The sequence below is a fragment of the Nicotiana sylvestris genome, chromosome 6 (genome assembly GCF_000393655.2).
Source record: "Nicotiana sylvestris chromosome 6, ASM39365v2, whole genome shotgun sequence".
In the NCBI taxonomy this organism is placed as follows: domain Eukaryota; kingdom Viridiplantae; phylum Streptophyta; class Magnoliopsida; order Solanales; family Solanaceae; genus Nicotiana; species Nicotiana sylvestris.
In genome coordinates this window covers 136,174,504-136,199,357 of record NC_091062.1, presented here as the reverse complement: position 1 = coordinate 136,199,357, position 24,854 = coordinate 136,174,504, and the positions used below count along the sequence as shown (strand labels likewise).

Below are 24,854 nucleotides of genomic sequence, written 5' to 3'. Positions count from 1 at the left end.
AAATTTAAATATATATATATATATATATATTTAGAGCACCATAATTTAGAGCTATATAAAAAATTATAGCCAAAATAATTAATTTCAAACTATGTATTTTTATAACTTTTTAGATGCCTTGACTATTTATTTTAATTGTATAAATCTTTATTTTCAGGTCAAATTCATAAAAAGATTGACTAAAACTTTATTATTTTTAGCCAAATAAAAAAAATTAGCCTAAATAATGTAGTTCTATCTAAGTTTTATTATAAACTGTATTCGAAAAAAATTATCTAAAAGTAACATACTTAGAAAGGTAAAATATATTTTATTTTTCAAAAAAATGCCAAATATACAGAAAAATCCACGTGGCAGGCGAGTGCACCCACAAAATTTACTACAGCAGCGTCCAGGAGGGTAATGACTCTCAAAAGGCCTAGTTAAAGGGGTAATTAAGACCACAAATAGTTTAAGGTTGTACCTAATAATCCGTGACAAGTTTAGGGGGGTGATAAGGTATTTTGCCTAAAATTTAAGATATGTTGATGGAATATGATTAGAAATATATTAGAATCACTTACCCAAGGTTTGTAATTGAAAATCCCCTCTCCAAATCGCCTCCTACCCTATCTAGGGTTAAAAATAAGAGAATAAGTTTAAAAATCCTGTTTCCCAGCCCTTTAACCAGCTGCAAATATCACATTTGCGACAGGGTTCACATTTGCGAACCCACACAATTGCGAAGCAGAGCTCGCATCTAACAACCTCAGCATTCATCGCAATTGCAAAATAGATGGTCATCGCAAAGGCGAACAATTGTTCGCAAATGCGGACTAAGCTATAATCCTGTTGTCTTCACAAATGAGAAGGGGAGGTCGCATTTGCGACAACTGCTACTCTTCTGTCACCTACGCAAATGCGACCCTGATGTTCGCAATTGCGACATTAGAGCACCAGACACCAGTTTTTTACAATTTCAGTGCAAACTATTCCGGAATATGTCCGAAACTTATCCGAGCTGTTGGAGCTCCAAACCAAACATCCATACAAGTCTGAGAACATTATACGAACTCACTCGCGTGATCAAAACACAAAAATAACATCTAAAACTATGAATTGAATACTAAAACGCATGAATTTAAAGTAAAGTTAAAGAATTTCTAATGTTACAACTAAACGTCTGAATCCTATCAAATCAACTCCAAACGAAACCAAATTTTGTAGAAAGCTTCTGGATACCATAATGGACCTATTCCAAGTCCCAAAATCAAATTCCGACCTCGATAGATAAAAGCCTACTTACGATCAAATCTTTGAACTTCAAATTGCCAAATTTTGGCAAATCAATATGAATCAACCTACGGACCTCCAAAATCAATTTCGAGCATACGCGAAAGTTTGAAATCGTTGTACGAAGCTATCAAATCCATAAAATATAGATCCGGGATCGTTTTCTCAAAATTCAAAGTTTTGTCGACATTTTGTAATTTAAACTTTTAAGTCAAGAATCAAAGGTCCAAATCAACCGAAAGCTTCCTGGAACAAAACTAACCAAACCTGCAAGTAATAAAATCATAGACACACATGTGTGAAGCAATAAAAAGGATAATGAGATGCAATTACACAAAATGATCAATCAGGTCGTTACACTCATATTTTAATTAGGAGGGTTAACGAAGATGCTCATGTCAATCCCAGTATTAAGCATTGATTAGCTAAAATTGACCACTACCTTTTCAATAAGTCTTTAAATGAATTAATGGTAAAATAGGAAATGAAATTGTCCTCTATTGATATACTAAAAATGACAAGTAAAAAGAAAAATATATTTTTAGAATAGTTCAAACCTCACTTGTGGGCATTGGATCTGTTGTTGTTATTGTATTTTTAAATTAGTGGACAAGTAAAAATAAAAGGAGGGAGTATTTCACGGGTCAATTGATTTTGTAATCCATTACAAATTTATTTTAGTCTTATGAAACCATCTCTTTTTTTACACATAGGATATTTATTTTTACACATAAGAGATCTGTCTTTTACACACAAAATCTAAAAAAGACATTTTTTTAATTTCAATATTGTAAAAAGTCATGGAGGAGTAAAACCTCGTATTTCACAAGGGAGTATTATAGCAAATGTGATGTCCCAATGAAAAAATTTGGAAGAAGGATTTTGTAATGATAGCATCCTAGGAAGCTCAAATATATTTAAGGACAAGGATAAAGCTTTGGAATCTCGAAGAGAGCATTAAACAAGATCTCAAGCTAAAAAGTTGCAAAACAAGGTCATTGAACTTCAGGAAAGATCAAAGAAGTTATTAGTTGGGAGGAAGAGCTTAAGGATAAAGGATATGAGTTATCTAGGTGTTACAATTATTTTATGGCCCAAATTCATGTCCAATAAGAGGTGGATTAGATCCCAAGAAACATCATCTGAAGAAGGTCCAAATCAAGTCATTGTTGGACGAATTTAGCACCTAAAATGTGTCCAAGCTTGCAGCCAATGAAGTCCTATATAAAGCCACGTTTCAACAGCATAAAAAGGACTTACTTGATGTCCAAGAATGGTACAATAGTCGTGCTAGATGTTGAGTGCAAGTTGGTGCCAAGTTGCTTGCAAATTTCCTTCAAGATTTCCAAGATTTTCAAGATTCTATCCAAGATTGGTTTGGGACTTATTTTCATATATTATGGGATTATATTTATTTCTTTGTTAGTTAGTTAAGGTTATGTTTTCCTTTTACTAAGATTTTTGGAATTACTTTCCAAGAATGACTTGGCTTTTATTTCCTAGTATTTTCCTTTTCCTAAGGTAGTTGGACTTGTTGTCCGAAGTAGTTTAGGATTTTATTTACTTGTTTTTTAAGTAGAATTTCGTGACCCCTATCTATATAAAAGGGTGCATTCTTTGTTTTTAGACATAGATTATTCAGATTATTATCAATAAAAATTGTGAGATTTTTCTTGCACTCTTGTGTGTGGCTACTCTTGGATTTATTCTTTAACCTTCAAAACTCAACTTAAGGTGGTAAGATGAATTCTTCGAAATCTTAGATCACTTCTAAATATTAAAGAAAGGTGATAAGTTTACACTTATTGTTGTTCTTGTTGTTCGAAAGGGTCGAGTTTCACAATCTATCTCTTGTTTTTAACCTCTATCAAAGGCGATTAGTTGTTCGTTAGTTAATTGTTATTGTTAAGATTAACCTTCAAAAATAGACTTCTTGAATTCAATCTATCTTTAATTTCTGCCTTTTTCATTTCTTTATTTTCTTTTAGCTTCCGCATGTTTCTTGATTTTCTTTAGTAATTCTTGAATCCCCTATCGTGTTGTTATCATGTAATTCACAATAGGGCCATCTTCAAATTTTCATTTTAAAAATATTAGGATAATGAAATGTACATATGGCATTAATTGAAAAATTAAAGACAATTTTTTTCGTTTTACCCTTAATTCTTTAACCCATACTTCTTGAAAAACAAGTGATCAATTTTAGCTAACCAATGGCTGATAATAGAATCGACACAAACCTCTTCGTTAAATCTCTTAATGTCGCATTAAATAAAATATGAAAACTTTACTCCATTTAAAATCATCGTTTTTCTCTTCTTTGAAATATTTCTTTCTTCAGTAGTATTTTTTAAATTGTTTGGCTTCAAAATTTTCTGAATCGTTTAGCTCCAACAAGAATTCGATCTTTTAAACTGAATAAATGAATGAAGTGTTGATATCTGCAAAAAAAAAAAAAAATGTTGAAACTTAAAACTTAATATTGGCTCTAATAATTACTACTGTGGAATTTGTTTTCAATTAGTAAGACCAAGTATCAATTAATAATGATATTATGGTAAAATATTCATGTAGATCATTATTTCTTAAGGTACGTAAAAAGTTAACAAGTTGAACGCAGGATGTCTAGATTTAAATCACGAAACTCAACTGTTCTATTCAGAGATTCGTTTGATCTCTCTCCATATCCTAGGTTCTTAACATTGTATTTTTAAAATTATAAATTCAAATAATATTTCATGCAAATTTAGTGATGGAATTGGAGAGATAAACTAAATATTGAAGTGAAAGATCTAAAGATAAGTTGAATCGATTTACACTTGCACTAAACTCAATATACTTTTAAAACTTAAAACTATAAGGGTCGTTTGGTGTGCATAAAAATAATGCTGAATAAGGTGTATTAGTAATACTGGTATTAGTTATGCTAGTATTAATTATTCTGACATATTTCTTATCCATTGATTGGTTTGATGTATTAAAGCATTGCACAATTTCTAAAAGAATTATTTGTTTACAAAAATGCCCTCAAAACCAGTCCATCACTCTAACTTTGTAAAAGAAAAATATGTTGAGAAATATTTTTATATGAAAAAGTTTTAAAAAAATTATTTAATTTGTCTACCTTGTAATATAGAACCAAATATTTATTTATAAAAAAAGGAAAAATGCTAAGTATTTATTTATTTACTAGAGATAATTTTATTTCTCACTATTTGGATTATTTTATACTAGCATTAATATATTAACTAGCATATTTTAATCAAGCATAAATTTTGAAGGCCAATTTTGTCTTTAACTAAGCTAATGCATGCATTAAAATCCATTACATTGCTAATACCAATGTTTTCTATGGATTAGTTATGCATAGAATAATACCAAATAGGATGTATAATTATTGCCTGCATAACTAATGCACAGATTCGAAATATCTACCAAACAAAGTATTATTAATACACAAAGCTAATGCATGCATTATTTTATCTAATGCATTCTACCAAACGACCCCTTAGTTCAAATCCACTATTTGTTAAAATTTTAATAAAGCTATATATATATATATATAGATCCAGTATCAAAAGTTAAAGAATTCAAATGAACTCATAAACTATAACTATAGCCAAGTAGGTTACTATCAAAATTAAACAACTGATCCAATGATATGCAAATATAAAAAGCTTTTCTTGCAAACAACTCATAATTTACAATCAAAAACAAGAAAAAAATAGGTGTTAAAAGATTATAAGGGCATCAGTTCTCCAAGGTGATATAGCATCAATGAAAAATTCAGACGCAAATTACCCATTTACGATATAATAAGATTCATCATTTGCCCCATAAAACTTCTAATCCTAACAAAAATTAAAAAAGGTCAGTTAAAATGAGGATAATTAGAGATCAGAACCTGTCGGGATTCACTATTTGCATCATAATAATGTATTCAGCGGATTGACAGACTTATGAATTTTATCATCACTTCTTTCCTCCTCAACAAATAATTACTAATTACAAAAATAAAAAATAAAAAATAAAAAATAAGAAACAGTATCACTGAAATTGTAATAGTATTTGATAATCAAGTTGTTTAATTATAAAATTTGAATGTATATCTGCACATTTTACTAATTTCAATTGAAACACTTAACACTAATTGAAAAATACTGACATTTAATAGTTATTATAAATATCAAAATAGTAAAAAAATTACAAGTGCTCAGAACTTCTTAGAGGATTGTGTAAACCATCACAGATCGAAAGTTTCCGACACAAGAAATTTTCATCACAGAGGTTAAATTATTTTTCACCATTATGGTGCTAGGGTTTAAACACAGAGGTTTAAACACAGAGGTCTTAAATTTTCATCACAGAGGTTAAAAAAAATAAGTAAATTAAACATAAGAGGTTTAATCAAAACGAACGAGACCAATTGATATAAGTCGTCACTGTCCATTAACCATTTCAATGTCAACAAAAATTACCTAATAACAAAAATCAGATTTTTAAATATTCTACATTTTATTTAGCCTAAATGAAATTAAGGAATGAGTCATCAGATAGGAGCGAAAGACTAAAAAGAAGTTTTAAAATCATAAAAGATTTCATTTGAACTATGCTTCTAATCATCATATGACCCAGTAATATAATAAAAGGATTAAAGTGAAAATAAAAAGAAATAAAATATTTACTTGGCCTCATAGAGAAAATTAGGCTAACAACATGTTAAAATTCAGACATATGCTTGTCTATAAAAGAATTTTAATCATTGGCCAAAAGGATATAAACAAAAATAAATTTAAAGAAATTTCAGCTAGAAAAATAAAAGGATTTGTAAGAGATATTGTATCTGAAAGCAAAAGTAGAAGGGGCAGAGCTTACTAACGGACGAACTGAAACTGTAAAACCCTAGATCAGAAGAGAGAATGATAAACCTTAGGGAAGGAAGTTGCTTTTATATGGAGAAGAGTGAAGGGGACTAGGGTTTTATGCTTCGGTTTTGGGCCGCTCACAAAATCGCAATGGTGATGGGCCTATAGTGTGGGCTAACGGCAATTTGCTTTGGGTTATTTGCACAGTATGGCCTTTTTTATGAAGGAATTGACATCGTATAACAATCCTTCACTATAATTGGCATTTTATTGGCCATAAATTTAGGTTGGCACTAGTAGCCCAAAAATATTGGAATAAAATAGCCAAATCACAAAATACACGATTATACAACCCCTCAAAAATAGGGGGGTTTTAAGATTCTGTCCCACCAATCACGTTTGCATGATGTATTCTTTCAGAAGCGTAACTACCCAATCGACCAAAATAAAACCAAATGCAGAAAATATATTTCCTTCAAAAATCAAAAAGGGTGCAATTTTTCAGCCGTCACGGAAATTGAATATCAAATTTCTGTATTCTGGTGCAATAATTAGTTCTTTCTTTGGCAACAATTTTTTTTTTTATTTTTGAAGTTCTAAGATATCAGCTGAAGAAGGGTATCAATCTCTATATATAGAATACAGATTCAATGGCTACTTTGCCGATTTTGACACAGCACGGGGGACACTAGGATAGCAACAATCGATTTGTAGATTACTCAGTTAAAGGCGTGGTGATTAGTACCGAAACTAAATTTATTGATTTTGTTTCTACAATTTCAAAACAATTGATAGTTGACACCACAATTAATTTGCTTGAAATCCAGTATAAATGCGATGAAGATTCACCACCAATGATGATACACAGTGAAATGGGATTGCGTGTATATATCGAGTTGAAGAAGAAAAACTATGTGTTTAATGAGTATCTGATGTGTTTAACAGTGAAAGAGAAAGATATGCACGCGTTTAATCGAAACGAGGAACATTCATCTGTATGCCTACAAATTGCCAATACATATGATATACATAACGGGGATACACTACAATTGATTGCGTTTGATAACGCAGATGATCCTGAAGTTGTAGATTTTGATGAAACTCCAATAATAGATGATCCTCTAAATAATACTGTTTCGGAAGGCCAACTTTACAAGGACAAGGAGACACTGATGATGGTGATAAAAAACTATGCTATTCAGAAAAAAATTCAGTTTAAGGTTGATCAATCAAGTCCATCAAGGTATGAATGTATATCTAACTTTAATTGTATACAATCGTCAGTTTTTTTATTTTCACTACGCATAATAGTTTATCTTAATTTTTTTACTATTGTGTAAATTTGGATGTTATTAGATACTGCCTGGTATGTGTCAATGACCGTTGCACATGGTTTTTCAAGTCTTCATTGCTAAACAAGTCAAAAATCTTTAGGGTTAGAAAATTCAGTAAGGATCACACATGTTCGGCGAGGGATAGATTGTTTACACAACGTGTAGCTACTGTTCCTATTATTGGAAGAATTATTTGTGATAAATATGTTGATCCTAAAATAATATACACTGCAAAGGACATAATGAAAGATGTGAGCACGTGATTTTTGTTTACACGACAAATACTCCAAAAGAAATCAAAATAAACAACAAATTGTCTCCGTGCATAATTTTGTGAATTTGCCGGTCATTTTTTGTTAGCTATTTGTTGGTTTTGTCCGTGTCTTTTAGTCTTACCAAACAAAAATACAAAAATGTGTCGTATGTAAGTTTAGGATATTATTCTACTATTCGGAATTAATCAAACCATAATTCGATTATTAAAAGGAAAATCACAAAAAAAAATGCATCTTTTATTTTATTTTTTCGTCATTAAGTAGTGTTATTAAATGTTAATATGTGTGTTAATGGTTGATTAATGTTTGTATAGTGTTATTGGACAAATTTAATTGGGAGATTAAAGAGGAAAAGGATTTTCGGATTGGGCCAGTCTTAATCAAATCAGAACAAGCCCAAACCAAAATGACCAGCCCAGGTTCCCTTTTATCCGGTCCAGTTAAGCTGGCCATGCAACCATCCAAACGACGTCGTTTGTACCATTCTTAATCTGGACCGTTAATCTCACTAGATTTACGGTCCAGATCACTTACCCGTTACCTGACCCAACCCGATGAAACTGGTTTGACCCATTTCCAGCATGAGAACAAAAGACATCGTTCCTTTCAGTAGAAAGATCACAGCCATTGATCATCAGCAATCCAACGGCCAACATCCAATCACCCACCCCGTATATAAACCTTCCCCCTTTACCCCGTGCCCTAAACCAACTATCCAAACACCCCGCCCTTAGGTCATCCTCACCACAGACCCAGTCCCTCAGAACCCTAGAGCCGCCCCCTTTTCCCTCACCATAAACCCGGCGGCATGGACGCCGGTGACCACCACCTTAACACCATAGGACCGCCTCACCACCCTGAACATAGATCTGTTGTCCCTTTGTCTCGAATCCCTCCCACCTTCTCGAATCTTCATTTGAAGATTCGAGCCAGACCTCGACTTACACCAAACCCCCCCGGATTCACACTAGACAATCCCTTGACCTCCCTCGTGACCAAACCAAGCTTGGTTTGGTCCGAATCTAACCAGGGAAACACAAATCCCAAATCTGCCCCTTAGGAACCCTAGGAACCCTGAGCCCGATCTGTGTCCGTTTGAACTAAATGATTAGGGTCTAATGGACCTTAATCGAAATGTTCTCAGTAGAGAACACTTCGATTAAAGCCTGTTCAACCCCAAGAAAGGTCGATTCAAATCCGAGCTAAGGCTTTCTGATTTTTTAAGGCTTTAAGGTAATTTTTGTTTTCTTTTTCTTTTTCAGTTCATCTTGTCTGTTGTAATTGAATGTCTGTTCATATGTCCAAATGTTTTGTTTAATTTATGTTTTGAATTTTTGTCGACTGTGTTGTCCACCTTGCCCGGACCTCTGTATTTAGTCAAGTTTCTCTTCATTTATTGATCATGTGTATGTGTGTAAGTTGTACAATCAATTGAATTTAAATTTGGTTGATTAATTAGCCCAAGTACAACCTTGTTCAGTCAGTACAATTTGAATCACACGTTGATACTGTTAGATTTCTGATCATTGGCTTCGATTGTATGTGTTACAACTAGTATAGTCGAGTCGATATACGTCGCCAATTAGTTTAGCTTTGAATGATAATAATCTGATTCATGTTATGGTTTTTGTATGAGGTTCTGTCTGAATCCAACTGGGAACTAAGTATAGCTGTTTGTGGATTTGAATCAGAAAACATTTATACTTTAGTTTGTGGTTTTCAGTTCAGCTTGAGTTCTGAATTGATAGCATGTGCACTATAGTGTTTTAATAATTAGAGCAAATGGGACAACATGGGCTGTCAGGCCACCTTCAGGCTGCTCATACCTTGGCCTTAATTTAAATAAGATGATAAAGGGCTGTCAGGGAATCTCATGGGAAGGGTTCTACTTTTAAAAGATGAATGGAAAAACAGCAGAAAAGAAGGGGGTTCTGATGTGTTTAACAGGCTGTAAATGGCCTAATGCTAGGCTATAAATAGAGAGATCACATGGACAAAGAAGGGGACAGACATATACACTGAGAGATACCACAAAAAACAGGCATATACAGATACACATTGAGGGGGGACATACATAGAAACTGATTTTGGAGAGACAGAGATAGAGAGGAGATACAGATAGAGAGATACACACATACACACACAGACACAGATACACACACACGTACAAAGAGGTGCTGAAATTAGTCAGAAATAGCTTTGAATAAGAAAGAGGGGTTTCAGAAATCAGAGAGGGAGATTAGAAAAGAAATTTTTGTTTGCCTGGAACTGAAAACACTGTTTCTTTCCTCATTTTTTCTACCTGAAGTTCAGCATTTAGTTTGTTATTGGTTCTGTCAAGATTTAGGATTTTCCTTTGAGTATTTGAAAGAATCAACATTGAGTACTGTATCATCGGGTTACTGTTTTGGTCTATTCTGCCTGGGATTGCCATTTTTGCTTTGTCGTTGCTGCTATCTATTGCTGCTACTGCTGATTCTCCCTATCTTCTTTTTCTTCTGTTGATATTCAACGTTCAGGTACACATTTAAACCTCACATTGATGAAGAAGTCGAAAGCATGAAATGAAGATGCAAAGGAATTTAATCAGTCGTTGCTTTACTTACAGCTTTGTAAATATTGCCAAAATTGTGTAATTCTTTAATTTGTAGCCTAATAGAGAATATCTTAGTAAGTGTGTACTTAATGGAAGCTACTTGGGTCTAGAAATTGCAAAATGGTTCGCTTAGTAGTATACATGACATAGTTATATAATTTATGGAATGTGTAATCGCTTAGTATAATTGTTAATTCAAACTCTTTCTCCAGTCATGCTTTAAATATGTAGGGTGGATGGCTTTTAAAATTTTGCCAAATATGATACAATTTTAAATTCTTGAATTTCAGCTTCATTAGGCAGTTCATAGGACGAGTTTCCGAATACCATTGGTAGCATCCTCTAATAAGTAATTCTATTAATCTTGTTAAAAAGGGCTAATCTAAATTTAACTTAAGGTTGTTTGGAGTAAGTATAGCATTCCATCAATCTTGTATGTTAATTTCCTTTTTTATCAAATTAAGAACATGTTCTATGAAGTATAGCATTCTTCATTCTTTGGTAAACAATTGATCAGATGATTAACAAGAATCCGGATTTGGCCAAAGCATACAATTTAATTAGCATGTATCTTTTTCTTCTATTTTTTAGAGACAAACATATTAGAAATGTGGTCGCTTTAGGATATCCCTTCTAAAATAATGAGATGAGCCTCGCCGAACAAAAAATGCAAATTGCGGGATCCTCAATGATTGATCATAATAAATACTTAGAATTCGGGAAGGACCGTTTTAGTGAATTTCACTGTCTTCCCCAAAGATAATAACGCGTTAGACTCTTTAGGCGCGAATTAATTAAATTACATTCTTAAATTCGGGTGCGCATTTATGTGACCCAAATTCAAATCTCAACGGAGTCGAAATGTGTTAACAACTACGGGTGCATTGATTGTGACGTGGTTCGAGATGCATTTTCACGACGTTGCAATTCTATAAAAATAAATGATAATAATAAAAGCGGTTTAAAACTTAATAAAAGCACATAAGTCACAACATGTATTTAAATCAGATATTTAGCCATTATAACAATTTAAGCGACCGTGCTAGAACCACGGGATTCGAGGGTGCCTAACACCTTCCCTCGGGTCAACAGAATTCCTTACTTAGAATTTCTGGTTCGCAGACTTTTTTTGGAAAGTCGAATATTTTCCTCGAATTGGGATTCAAGATAAACCGGTGACTTGGGACACCAAAAGCCAAACCTTTCCCAAGTGGCGACTCTGAACTAAATAAATAATCCCATTTCGAATATTGTCACTTAAATTGGAAAAACTCCCTCGCGCATCTTAACCATTCGGGGGCGGGCGCGCAAAAAGGAGGTGTGACAGCTCTGGCGTCTCTGCTAGGGATTTATTCTAACCCAGAACCACTGGTTCAGGGTTCAAGAATTCGAGCTTAGAATAATTGTTATATTTGGCTTTATTATCTGATATTTATTACATGTTTTGACATAACGTGCTAAATGTTGTCTTTTACCGCTTTGATATTATCTGAACTGTATATAAACTGTGCCGAAACCCTTCTCTCTTCACCTCTGGGGATGTGCTTACTGGTTGAGACTCCCTATTTTGTTAGTGTCAATACCTGAAATAAGAAAGAGGACGGACAAGTTACGAAGCCGGATGGCCTTTTGGTTCCCGGTAAGTTGCCCCCTCCTCGACTCGAGTCGTCCGCTCGGGTACACAGTCTAGAACATATACTTAGGTTATAAACCTAGTATAACGAAACTTCATGCCGGATCCCTAGTAGGAACGTTTATTTGCATCATGTTGCATTCGACCTAGGGGACTCAACACAGGGGTTGGGTCCGTTTAGGACAGACAACCTGAAATGAAAAGACCATCCTGCTGCATCCCGTTTGTTTTGCGCATCTATTTGCTTCGGGTCTGCATGCTGACCGGTTTCCAAAAGTTTCAAAAAAAAAAAGAATAGCAGCGTAGGGAGATAATTACTTATTTTTGGAAAAATAAAACCAATGTCCAAGTAATGTTGAAACCTCGCCGGAATTTTCTTAAAAAAAAATGAAAATATAGTTTGTCTTTTAGTTTTGATTTATTCCTTTTAATCACTTTCAAAATCCAAAATATATATATAAATAAAAAAAGGGGAAAAAATTCAAAAAAAAATATGGTTTCATTTGTAGTATCTCTTTAAAAGATTTTCGAAATTTCAAAAAAAAATGAAAAAAGAAGTTTAAATGTATAAATATTTCCTTAGTCTCTTTTCAAAAAAAATATATATAAAATAAAATAAAAATATATATAAAAATAGTTATTCCTCTTTTCTTTAAAAGATTTTATTTGTTTCCCCTATTTCTGACCGAACTACGCCGGTTTGATTCTCACCGGATGTGAGATACGTAGGCAACCCCCATCGGGTTCAACCCCACCTTTTGCTAAGATAGCCGAAACCAATAAAAAAAATGACAAAATGTCGCCGCTTTTATAAAGAGTCGGGTGAGGCCGTTTTTTGTAAAAACATCCGAATGTTCCCAAGCGGGACGCCGGAAGGCTGACATTGCATAAACAGCCATCTTCGGTCATCATTTTTGATCGGTTGGTCCTCGCAGCCTTAAAGTCTTTATTCTCGAAGTACTAAAAGGCCGCATTTTGGAAATCGAGTTCGTCGTTTTGAAAAAATAATAATAATAATAATAATAATAATAAAAATCTTGAAAAAATCTAGATAGTTTTATTTTGAATCTAATAAAAGTCTTTTTATTAGCATAATCACCCTAATAAATGTGCAGGATGAGCACGATACAAAACGAACCCTTTTCAATAATGACCAAGATCCCTTTTGAGTTGCGATTATGGTGGAACGACTTAGGCAAGGAGGGGCAAGACAAAGTAAGGAAATATCTGAAAGATCTCCCGGATTTACTAGACATTCAGCCTCGGGGTGATATTATCAGATCATTGGTCACTTGCTGGGATTCAGCGCACAATGTATTTCATTTCTCAGACTTTGAGCTCACCCCGGCGTTGGAAGAAATAGCGGGATACATTGGAGGTGATGAAGCTCCGTTAAGGTTCAAATACTTGATTGCACCTAGAGCCGTCACGGTACACCGGTTTCTGGATTTCTTAAAAATACCCCGAACATTTCACCATCCAGATCTTGCCAAAGGTTTCTGCAGTCTCCACCTCATGTATGCTAGATACGGCCACGAGAGCGGGTTCAATAAGCCGGATTTCAAACTATGTAGTAGAGGCAACCGACAAAAGTGGGACGAACACAGGCTGTTAGCTTTTATGACAGCCTTTTTGGGTCTTATAGTGTTCCCAAGGAAAGACGGAAACATCGATCTAAAAGTAACTGGGGTCGTCAGTACTTTGCTCACCCAAGATAAAAGTACTCTGGCACCTATGATTATGGCTGACATTTTCCGGGCTCTCACTGCTTGCCGAGCCAGGGCCGACTTTTTCGAAGGATGTAACCTACTGTTGCAAATGTGGATGACCGATCATTTATGCCACCGCTCCCCGCTTTTGGGTTACGGTTCGCCCGAAAAAACTTGTATTGGAGAATTCTACACAAGAATCAAAGGGTTCAGTCTACCCGAGGGAGTCACAGCATGGACCTCATTTCTCCGAACTCTCACTGCCAACCAAATCCAGTGGACGCTCGGATGGTTACCCATTGAGGAAATCTTATACATGCCGGCAACCAGGCCCCACTTTCTGTTAATGGGACTTAAAAGCATCCAACCCTATGCACCGTATCGGGTTTTGAGGCAACTTGGGAGGTATCAAATAGTACCAAAAGATGAAGATCTGAGTACTCAAGTGATTGAAATCAGTCCGGACGGTCATTTCCCCGAAGAGGAAGTTCGCCAAATCTGGAGTGAGTGCCAACATCTGACAGCAAACACTTGTGTGATGGATACAGCAAAAGGGGAAGTTGCCCCAGGGTATCACGCTTGGTTCATAGGTGACCTGTCTTGCGAGAGACCAACTAAGAGACCTCATCTCAAAGATTTCGTTGAGTCGTCCCAAGGGCAATGGAACTGGTTAGCAAAAGAAAAGGGGTATCGGGCAGAGATCAGTGATTTGAAGCTACAAATTGACAGTCTGAAATTCAATAACAGCATACACATCGCTGCGGATCGAGGCAAAAGGAATAGATTGATCCAAGAGAATGAAGAACTTAAGGCCCAAATCCAGGAATTGAGATTGGCTCTTGATGAACAGCCCAGAAGTCGATCAGACAAGCAGTTGATAAAAGGTTTGAAAAGAGAAGTCAGGGAATGGCGAGATGGTTTAGAAGAATCTGAAAATGTCATGGCAGAACTCAAAGCACAGTGGGGTACAAGAACAGATAAGCATCGTCGATACTTGAACCAACTGAAACGTGACCACGAGAAAACTGTTGCTAAAATGAAGAGAGAGATGGCTACACTTGAGGTTAAAGCAGCTAAACGGGCCGAGGATTTCCATTTGAGAGCAGATACTGTTACGACATGTTAGCCCAAATGAAGACAGAAGTGCGGCAACTGAAGAATCAACATATACAAGATTCTCAGGTTTTAAAAACGTGCAGTGATCAGATGAAACGCCTGCTCATAGAAAAGAAACAAACCAGAGATAGGATCGGGACCATTGCCCACGCCATCATCAGACGATGTCTACGTTGTGAGAACATGCCCAGCGTTACCATTCTCTCGGCAGTGATAAGTTATGTCAAGCAGACCATGCATGAGTTGGAGCAACTTGAAAGGGATCTCACACCTAGGACCGCGACGAGGCCGAACGATGCCCCGCGGGCACCAATTTTAAAAACCATAATGTATTCATAGGTCGAGTCTGTATCTTAACATCTTCTGTCTATCTTTTCGCATCAGGGTGTTTTAGTCTGTTTGAGTCTATGTTTATTTTCAAGTTTTGTTTTTCCTTTTTCGAAATATTGCTTGTAATAGATCATTTCAGTAATAAAATGTGTGTTTCTTTTACATTCATCTGTTTTTGAACTACGTAATGATCTGATTCACGTGGCATTGTGATACGTAGGCAATCCTCATCGGATCCGGTCGCATTTTAACCACAAAAATTGAAAACAGTAATAAAAGGAGAAAGAAAGAAAGAAAAACATGATAAAAAAAATAAAAAAAAATAATAAAAAGAAAAAAAGAAAAAGGGGAATCCTAAAAGGAAGCTGGAATGACGCATGCTTTCGTCGCAAACATGTAGGAATCCACTTAACTGTATAGGTGCATCATGCCCCAACGTGAGATTGCCTATCTGTTATTTGTTTCGAATTAACCCGTTCATTTGTCGTTGAGTTCCTCCAGGTTTTGGAAAAGGCGGTTGGTTTGGTGAAAGTCTGGCCTCGCACTCATACTTCACGAGGTCGAAAGGGAGTGTTCAATTACCTGTTATTAAGTCAGGAGGCGGTGCTCACACTTATTTCACAAGGTCAAAAGGAAGCATAGAAATGTCTGCAGAAATTCCTTTACCAACAGTTCCTGTTTCCGAGGAAAGTTCGATCTCGGCCGTCCTCACACCCGAGTCCGCAACTGCGAAGGAAAATAGAATCCTGCGGCTCCGCATGTTGGAAATGCTGGACGACTGGAATAACGGAAAAGAGCCACCAAGTGTCGTCCCTGGATTCCCTGAGTTATTCTCCAGGACAAGCGGGACCTATAATGTCCCCATAAGCTATCCTGCTACCCCGTTCGGATACCCAGCCATTTCGGCCTTCTCTACTGGATCGCCCTCTGATTATCATCCCCGGATATCAACAACAGATGCAAACACAAACATCTTTACTGCACCACCCTGCCCGATCGCGGCACAACCTGCTACGTACAAGCCAAATTTTGACTCATCCTCGTTTACATTCCAAGCACCGTCTTTCTCAATGGAACCAACTCGGTTCGTCACTAGCACTCATCCTCCACAGCCTCAGTGCGAGTTTGCACTTATGCAGGATCAAAACCCCAAAATGGCTGAACAAGAAGAGATGGCCAAAAGAATGAGAAGCCTTGAGCAGAGTTTGAAGAACATGCAAGGTTTGAGCGGACAAAAGAGCGTCTCCTACATCGATCTATGCATGTTCCATCACGTGCACCTACCAGTGGGTTTCAAGACCCCAAAGTTTGAGAAATACGACGGGCACGGTGACCCCATTGCTCATCTCAAGAAATATTGCAACCAATTGCGGGGAGCCGGCGGAAAAGAGGAATTGCTAATGGCATATTTCGGGGAAGGTCTGGTAGGAATAGCCTCGGAATGGTACATGGACCAGGACATATCCCGGTGGTATATATGGGATGATATCGCTAGAGATTTTGTGAGACAATTCCAGTATAACATCGACATTGCACCAGACCGAAATTCTCTGTCAAACTTGAAGAAGAAACCTTCAAAAAGCTTCAGAGAATATGCTATTAAGTGGCGCGAGCAGGCGTCAAGGGTGAAGCCTCCCATGGACGAGATAGAAATGGTCACCACTTTTCTCCAGGCTCAAGAGTCCGACTATTTCCAAAACATGATGTCAGCCATGGGAAAGCCTTTCGCAGAAGCGATTAAGATTGGAGAGATGGTGGAGAATGGGCTGAAAACGGGTAGGATTTTGAGTCAAGCAGCCATAAGGGCAACCTCCCAAGCCGTCCAAAGCGGGTCCGGAGGAATGGCAAGAGGGAAGAAAAAGGAAGAAACGGCCATGGCAGCATCAGAAGCAAGGGAATATCGTAATCCCAAGCCCCGTTTTCCAGAAAGGACCCCACAACACTACTACCCCCACCAAAACATGGCATATGCTCCTCAACCCTACATGGTCATGAACACTCAGCCTTATGTCCATCCACCACAACAAGCCAACCGAGGCCAAGCTCCATCTCCCAGAAATCAGCCTCCATACCGCAACCACTATAACCCATAGCCTCCTCAAAATAACTTCCGCCCTCAGGAACCACCTAGAAGGCGGACTTTCACGCCTATCAGTGAGCCATACTCTACTTTGTTCCTGAAGCTAGTCCAGTTGGGTTTCTTGCAGCCGGTCCCTCAGACAAGGCACAATCCGGCATCACCTTCTTACAAAGCCGGTGTTAGATGCGCCTATTATTCAGGAGCGAAAGGGCACGATACAAATGACTGCTGGGCTTTGAGAAGAGTAGTCGAGAATTTAATAGAGCAAGGGAAAATAGTGCTAAGGGACGAGGAGGTCCCAAATGTGACTAACAATCCATTACATGCTCACAATAATGGGCCGCTGATCAGAATGATTTGCGAAGACAAAGAATTTGACCCTGCTTTGAAAGCTATAATCGCCATTGTCGACGCAAGGGAAAAGCCCGAAACAGCCCAGAAACCAGAAAAAGGGGAAAAAGCCGGTACTGTAAAGTGCGAGCCCGAAAAGAAGGTGGAGAAGAAGGCGGTGCCTGTAAAGAATGGAGTTCTTTACATCCTACGAGGTCGAGCAGAGAAGCCGCAGAGCTTCGAGGTCAAATTGGCAAAACCTATGTACGTACCAAAGGGGGACTATGTGGTCCGGGGGACGATTCAACCACCTCGACTGAATGAGCCAGTGGTTATCGGACGCGTGCCACAAAAGCCGATGACAAACCCGTCCACAGTACTGTGGAACTATCAGAGGACGTTGGTAACATACAAAGGTAAAGAAGTCACGGGAGAACTTCCGGAAAATACTTTCGTTGGAAAGTATTCGAACACTCAAGAGCTAAACAACGCCACACGGAGACGCTTCCCACTAAAGAAGCCTGTAAGCGTTGAAGAAGCGGAAGTTTTCTTCCAACAAATGAAAATGCTAGACTACGAAGTGGTAGATCAACTACGCAAATGCCCTGAGCAAGTGTCCATGCTATCACTACTGATGAGGTCAGCCGAGCACCAAAAGATCTTGCTCAAGACCCTGAATGAGACATACGTACCAGTTGAAACCTCAGTCGAACAACTGGAATGGATGACTGAAAGGTTCTTCGCCGTTAATCAGGTCTCCTTCAGCAAGAACGACTTACCCCCAGAGGGAGCGGCACACAACAAAGCCTTGCATCTAACAGTTAAATGTGAAGACTACTACGTCAAGCGGGTAATGTTGGATGGGGGTTCAGGTGTTGACATTTGTCCGCTCTCCACGCTACAGAGAATGGAAATTGGGATCGGAAGAATCCGCCCCAATAATGTCTGTGTAAGGGCTTTTGACGGCATCAAGAGAGACACCCTTGGGGAAATAGACTTGGCTTTGACCATAGGGCCAGTAGAGTTTGAAGTAACTTTCCAAGTGCTTGACATGGATACGTCCTACAATTTTCTCCTCGGCAGACCTTGGATTCATGCGGCGGGGGCTGTACCTTCCACTCTTCATCAAATGGTGAAGTTTGAGCACGAAGACCGGGAAATTGTGGTCCACGGAGAAGACGAACAGTCTATATATCGGGACTCATCCATCCCATATCTTGAGCCAAGGGAAGGGAGCGAGAACACTGTCTATCAGGCTTTTGAAGTTGTGTTAGCAGAGCAGCATGAAGAGGGAGGACCTTGCCCCCAACCTTTCTTGTCTAACGCCTCGGTTATGGTGGCTAAAAAGATGATCCGGCACAGATTCAGGCCAGGGAAAGGGCTCGGACGAACATTGCAAGGAATAACGGAACCCATCACCTTACCTTCCGCCAAGAAACTTTTTGGGATAGGTTTTCAACCCACTCCAGAAGATGAAGAATGGGCAAAGAAGAGGAAGAATGGGGGTTGGAAACTGCCTCGGCCACTGCCGGATTTATATGAAACCTTCGTCAGACCAAGATACACTGAAGAAGAAGACAATGAGGTTTTCACGGCTGAGAAAATCGAGGAGATATGTTGAGCAATGAGAGAAATGCTCTATGAGGCTCACATGGTTCAACCAGGAGAAGGAACCAGCACCGCCGAGATGATATATATGGGGCCAAACGCCAAACTTCGAAACTGGGAGGCCACGCCATTCCCGACTATGCAGAAGTCCGGGTAGACCTGTCCTGCCACCTTTCCTGCATCATGAGTTATCTCCAGGATATAACTTGGATGTTTTCTTCCCTTCAATTGTTGTTTTGAATTCCCGAGTTGTAAACATTGTTGTCTTCTAAAATTCCAAGAAAAAAAAAAGAAAAAAATCGTCATTGTTTTCTCATTTTTCCCTTTTGTTCTGATTTTGTTATTTTTTCCTTTATCTTTTCTTTCAGTTATAATAATGTGGCTTTAAATATGACATGCTTGCGGACTTCACGCCCAGATCACAATTAGCTATTTAATTGTGAAATAATGAACCCAGAACCAGAATATGATGAAGAAGAGGCTTTTAAGGAAATAAACCGAGAGTTGGAACATTTTGAGAATAAACCTAAGTCAAATCTGAATGACACCGAACTGGTTAATTTAGGAACTCCTGAAGAAATCCGGGAGACCAAAATAAGCATTCATACGGACAAGCAAACGCGAGACGCGATAATTCAACTTCCTTTTGAATTTAAAGATGTGTTTGCTTGGTCATACGATGACATGTCGGGACTAGGTGTTGATCTAGTGGTTCATAAATTGCCAATTCACCCTGATTATCCTCCAGTTCAACAAAAGCAGCGAAAGTTCAAAACTGAGATCAGTGACAAGATTAAAGAGGAGATCACCAAGCAGCTGAAAACGGGAGTGATTCGGGTAGTCCAGTATACAACATGGTTGGCAAATGTGGTTCCAGTGCCGAAAAAAGATGGGAAAACTCGGGTATGTGTGGACTATCGAGACCTGAATAGAGCGAGTCCCAAAGATAATTTCCCATTGCCCAACATCCACATCCTTGTTGATAATTGCGCCAAACATGAGATCCAGTCTTTCGTAGATTGTTACGCTGGGTATCATCAGGTATTGATGGATGAAGAAGACGCCGAGAAGACTGCCTTCACCACGCCTTGGGGCACTTACTGTTATCGGGTTATGCCATTTGGTCTGAAGAATGCTGGGGCAACTTACATGAGAGCCATGACTGCCATTTTTCATGACATGATGCATCAAGAAATAGAGGTGTACGTGGACGATGTGATAATCAAATCCAGGACGCAGGATAATCACATCCAAGACTTGAGGAAGTTCTTCGAGAGACTGAGGAAGTACGACTTGAAGCTGAACCCAGCCAAATGTGCTTTCGGAGTCCCATCGGGCAAGCTTTTGGGCTTCATAGTAAGCAGGAGAGGTATCGAATTAGATCCAACAAAGATAAAATCTATCAAGGATCTACCTTCCCCAAGAACGAATAAAGACGTGATGAGTTTGTTGGGTAGGTTGAACTATATCAGTCGATTCATTGCCCAGTTAACTAGCACGTGTGAGCCCATATTTAAGCTATTGAGGAAAGATGCGGCGATCAAATGGACGGCTGAGTGTCAAGAAGCTTTTGACAAAGTCAAAGAATATCTTTCAAATCCCCCAGTTTTGGTCCTACCAGAGCCAGAAAAACCACTGTTCTTGTATTTGACAGTCTTGGAAAATTCTTTCGGTTGCGTCCTCGGGCAACATGACATAACCGGAAAGAAAGAACAAGCAATCTACTACTTGAGCAAGAAATTCACCAGCTACGAGGCCAAGTACACTCTGATGGAAAGAACATGTTGCGCTCTGACGTGGGTTGCTCAAAAGCTGAGACATTATCTCCAAGCTCACACTACTTTCCTCATAAGCAGGCTAGATCCTTTGAAGTATATATTTCAGAAACCAATGCCTACTGGAAGACTGGCCAAGTCGCAAATCGTGCTTACCGAATTCGACATAGTCTATGTCACTCGTACGACAATGAAAGCCCAGGCGCTAGCAGATCATTTGGCCGAAAATCCAGTCGATGAGGAATACCAGCCTTTGAGTACCTATTTTCCAGATGAAGAAATAAACACCGTAGAAGTGGTCTCGAAAAACGCCCATGTTTGGAAGAAGTTCTTTGATGGAGCCATAAACGCCAAAGGTGTAGGGATTGGGGCAATTTTGATCTCGCCCTCTGGTCAGCATTATCCAGCCACAGCTAGACTGCGTTTCTTTTGCACAAACAATACAGCTGAGTATGAAGCCTGCATCATGGGCATGCATATGGCGATCGATCAGGATGTCGAAGACTTACTGATTATGGGAGATTCAGACCTGATTATCCGACAAGCCCAAGGTGAATGGGAAACTCGGGATGTCAAGCTTATTCCTTACCGACAGCATGTGGAAGACCTCGGCAAGCGTTTTAAATCAATAGAGTTCAGGTATATCCCGCGATGTCACAATGAACTAGTAGATGCACTTGCTACCTTGGCTTCGATGCTACCCTACCCAGGCAACGCCCATGTCGATCCCTTGGAAATCCAAATCAGGGAAAGACACGGTTACTATAACGTAATCGAGGCAGGATCATGCATACAGCCATGGTACCATGATATCAAGAGGTTCTTGAAGACACAAGAATACCCCGAGCATGCTACTGGAGATCAAAAGAGAACCATTAGGCGGCATGCAAGTGGTTTCTTTTTGAGCGGTGAGTTGTTGTATAAGAGGACCCCGGACCTCAATCTACTAAGATATGTTGACGCCGAGGAGCCAAGGAAGATCATGAACGAAGTACACGCAGGAGTGTGCGAACCTCACATGAACGGGTATGTCTTGGCAAAGAAAATCCTTCGAGCAGGTTATTACTGGATGACCATGGAAAAGTACTGTTTTGGCTTCGTTCGGAAGTGTCATCAGTATCAGGTGCACGGTGATTTGATTCATGCACCTCCCACAGAGTTGCATCCCATGTCTGCACCTTGGCCATTTGTTGTATGGGGCATGGATGTCATTGGACCAATCGAGCCGAAGGCCTCAAATGGACATAGATTTATACTGGTTTCCATTGACTACTTCACAAAATGGGTAGAGGCTATCACTCTCAAGTCGGTCACTAAAAAAGCTGTAGTGGATTTTGTGCATTCAAATCTTATCTGTCGTTTCAGTATTCCTGCAACTATCATCACAGATAACGCAGCAAACCTGAATAGTCACTTGATGGGAGATGTATGCGAGCAATTCAAAATAACGCATAGGAATTCTACTCCTTATCGGCCCAAGGCCAATGGCGCTGTAGAAGCAGCAAACAAGAACATCAAAAAGATTTTGAGTAAGACGATCCAAAGTTCCCGACAGTGGCATGAACAGCTACCCTTTGCATTATTGAGATATCGCACTATGGTACGCACGTCAGTAGGGGCAACCCCTTATCTTTTGGTTTATGGGACCGAAGCTGTGATACTAGCAGAGGTAGAAATTCCTTCGCTTCGAACCATTGTCGAAGCAGAGATCGAAGACAGCGAGTGGGTTAAGACTCGATTGGAGCAGTTGACTTTGATTGACGAGAAACGAATAGCTGCAATTTGTTACGGGCAGTTGTACCAACGAAGAATGGCTCGTGCTTACAACAAGAAAGTCCGATCCAGGAATTTCGAAGTGGGTCAACTGGTACTAAGGTGCATTCTGCCACATCACCAGGAAGCAAAAGTGAAATTTGCTCCAAACTGGAAAGGCCCATACATCATCAGGAAGATCTTGCCGAGAGGAGCATTGTACCTGGGTGATATTGAAGGAAATGATCCCGAAACAGTGGTAAATGCGGATGCAGTCAAAAGATACTACGTCTGAGTGACACCCCAACAATCCTGACACATTTGAAATGATGGAGGTTTTATTCCCACTACCCCAAACATTATCAACTCTCTCTACAAGCCTTTGAGCCGGTTACAGTTCTTTGGTTACCGCAAAAAAAAAGAGAAAACAAACGAAACAAAACATTGATCGAGGCCTGAACTACGTCTGACTTGATTCCGAAAGGATACGTAGGCAGCTTCTCTCTGAGGTTCAGTCACACCAACAATAAAATCCCATTTACCCTGAAATTGAAACCGGGGCACGTCAAGCGGCTTAGAAGTCGTAGTATCATCTACTTTTCTTTGCCAAGCACAAGCCTTTCAGATCAATTACCAAAGGTAGCGGGAAGCCAAGAAGCGTCACGAATGGATACCGGTACACTGTAAATTGAGAGAAATAAAATGAGAAAGTCTCGTCAGTGAAAACCTTCGGTCACTGCGAGGCGACGGGAGTAGAGAAACCAAAATGAGAGAGCTTGTGTAGTAAAAACTCGCAAAGAGTGCTATCGAGAGACATCAAGGAGGGAAATGAGAGAGGTCAGCCAGCGAAAACCCGCAAAGGGCGCTGTTGGCCGAAAGAACGACTCTACCCAAGGAGGTCTCGGCAAAGTTCCACCAGTTTTGAAACACAGACCCATTTTGGTTCGGGAGGAAATGCAAGTTCATTGAAGGTCAGGCGTCCAGTCCAAAGAGCATGTCATGTCCATTTAAAGTCAGCATTGTCTTCCTCAGATAAGTCTTTCTTGTCCCGAAAGGGACACTCCTTTTCTGAAGTTTGCTTTCTCCTTTCTTTGTTTTTCTTCGAATCCCTTTCATTTTTAACCCTAAGTTCCAGATATACCGGAAAGGACAGGTGGCAGGGTTGGTTTCACGGAATTCCGTTTCGCAAGGGAAATGCCCCGTTTCGTTGGTACGTTTGTCCAAACCTGATGAATCATGATGTATGACTGCATTTAAAGTAAAGCAAAAAAAAAAAAGAGAAATTTCCCCAGCAAGCCCGCTTTGTACAAATTCCCACAGAGCTTCCCTTTGTACAAATCCCCACAGAGCCCCCCTGTAAAAATTCCCCAGCGAGCTTGCCCCAACAAATCCTGGCAAGTCCGCTTTGCAACAAATCCCCAGCAAGTCCCCCTTGTACAAATCCCCACAAAGCTTCCCCTTGTACAAATCCCCACAGAGTCTCCCCAATAAAATCCCCGTTGAAAAATCTCCAAGCAAAACCGGATGGAAAAACCAAAGCCTTACAAGGCAAATCATCACAGAATCTGGAAACGTAGGCCTGAGCAGTCTAAAGGGTTTTGCCATTTGAATCCAAATCAATGGCAGAGTTTATCTACAGAAATAAGGTCGCAGCAAAGCAACTGGAACAATCAAGGTCACCGAACCAACCACCATTTCCGAGCTAACAATTATTCTTTGTTTGAAAAGTTGAAACAGGTATGATCCAAGACAACCGTGCAAGAAGCAGGTGTCACCCATAGAAGAAAAGAAACACATGAGTGCAAGAAGCAGTTTGGCAATAAGGAATCCACTCGAAAGGGAAGTTTCCACAAAATTCTCTTTTATATTTTTACTAAAACAAGGAAAACTCAAAAAAAAAAAACGGTTCAGTTAGTATCCCAGGGCATTGTCTGTTAGTCAGCATTAGGGCTCCAACCCTAAACTGAACTTTTCCCTTTAGTCAGCATTAGGGCTCCAACCCTAAACTGAACTTTCCCCAGTTAGTCAGCATTAGGGCTCCAACCCTAAACTGAACTTTTCCATTTAGTCAGCATTAGGGCTCCAACCCTGAACTGAACTTTTTCATTTCCGCCAGCATTAGGGCTCCAACCCTGAACTGAGCATTGTTCTGTTAGTCAGCATTAGGGCTCCAACCCTA

General features: G+C 38.9%; 4 non-coding genes across 4 annotated transcripts; all 4 read right to left on the bottom strand.

Moving 5' to 3' along the window:
* Nucleotides 1-5,014: 5,014 nt before the first annotated feature.
* Nucleotides 5,015-5,110, bottom strand: LOC138872272 (small nucleolar RNA Z101). Its single transcript, XR_011400739.1, has one exon. It is a non-coding gene; the product is annotated as a small nucleolar RNA Z101 (small nucleolar RNA).
* Nucleotides 5,111-5,165: 55 nt separating this feature from the next.
* On the bottom strand, nucleotides 5,166-5,253 carry LOC138872289 (small nucleolar RNA snoR14). The gene has a single exon (XR_011400752.1). It is a non-coding gene; the product is annotated as a small nucleolar RNA snoR14 (small nucleolar RNA).
* A 228-nt stretch (nucleotides 5,254-5,481) lies between these two features.
* On the bottom strand, nucleotides 5,482-5,560 carry LOC138872281 (small nucleolar RNA U61). The gene has a single exon (XR_011400744.1). It is a non-coding gene; the product is annotated as a small nucleolar RNA U61 (small nucleolar RNA).
* A 253-nt stretch (nucleotides 5,561-5,813) lies between these two features.
* LOC138872267 (small nucleolar RNA snR60/Z15/Z230/Z193/J17) lies at nucleotides 5,814-5,907 on the bottom strand. The gene has a single exon (XR_011400734.1). It is a non-coding gene; the product is annotated as a small nucleolar RNA snR60/Z15/Z230/Z193/J17 (small nucleolar RNA).
* Nucleotides 5,908-24,854: the final 18,947 nt, after the last annotated feature.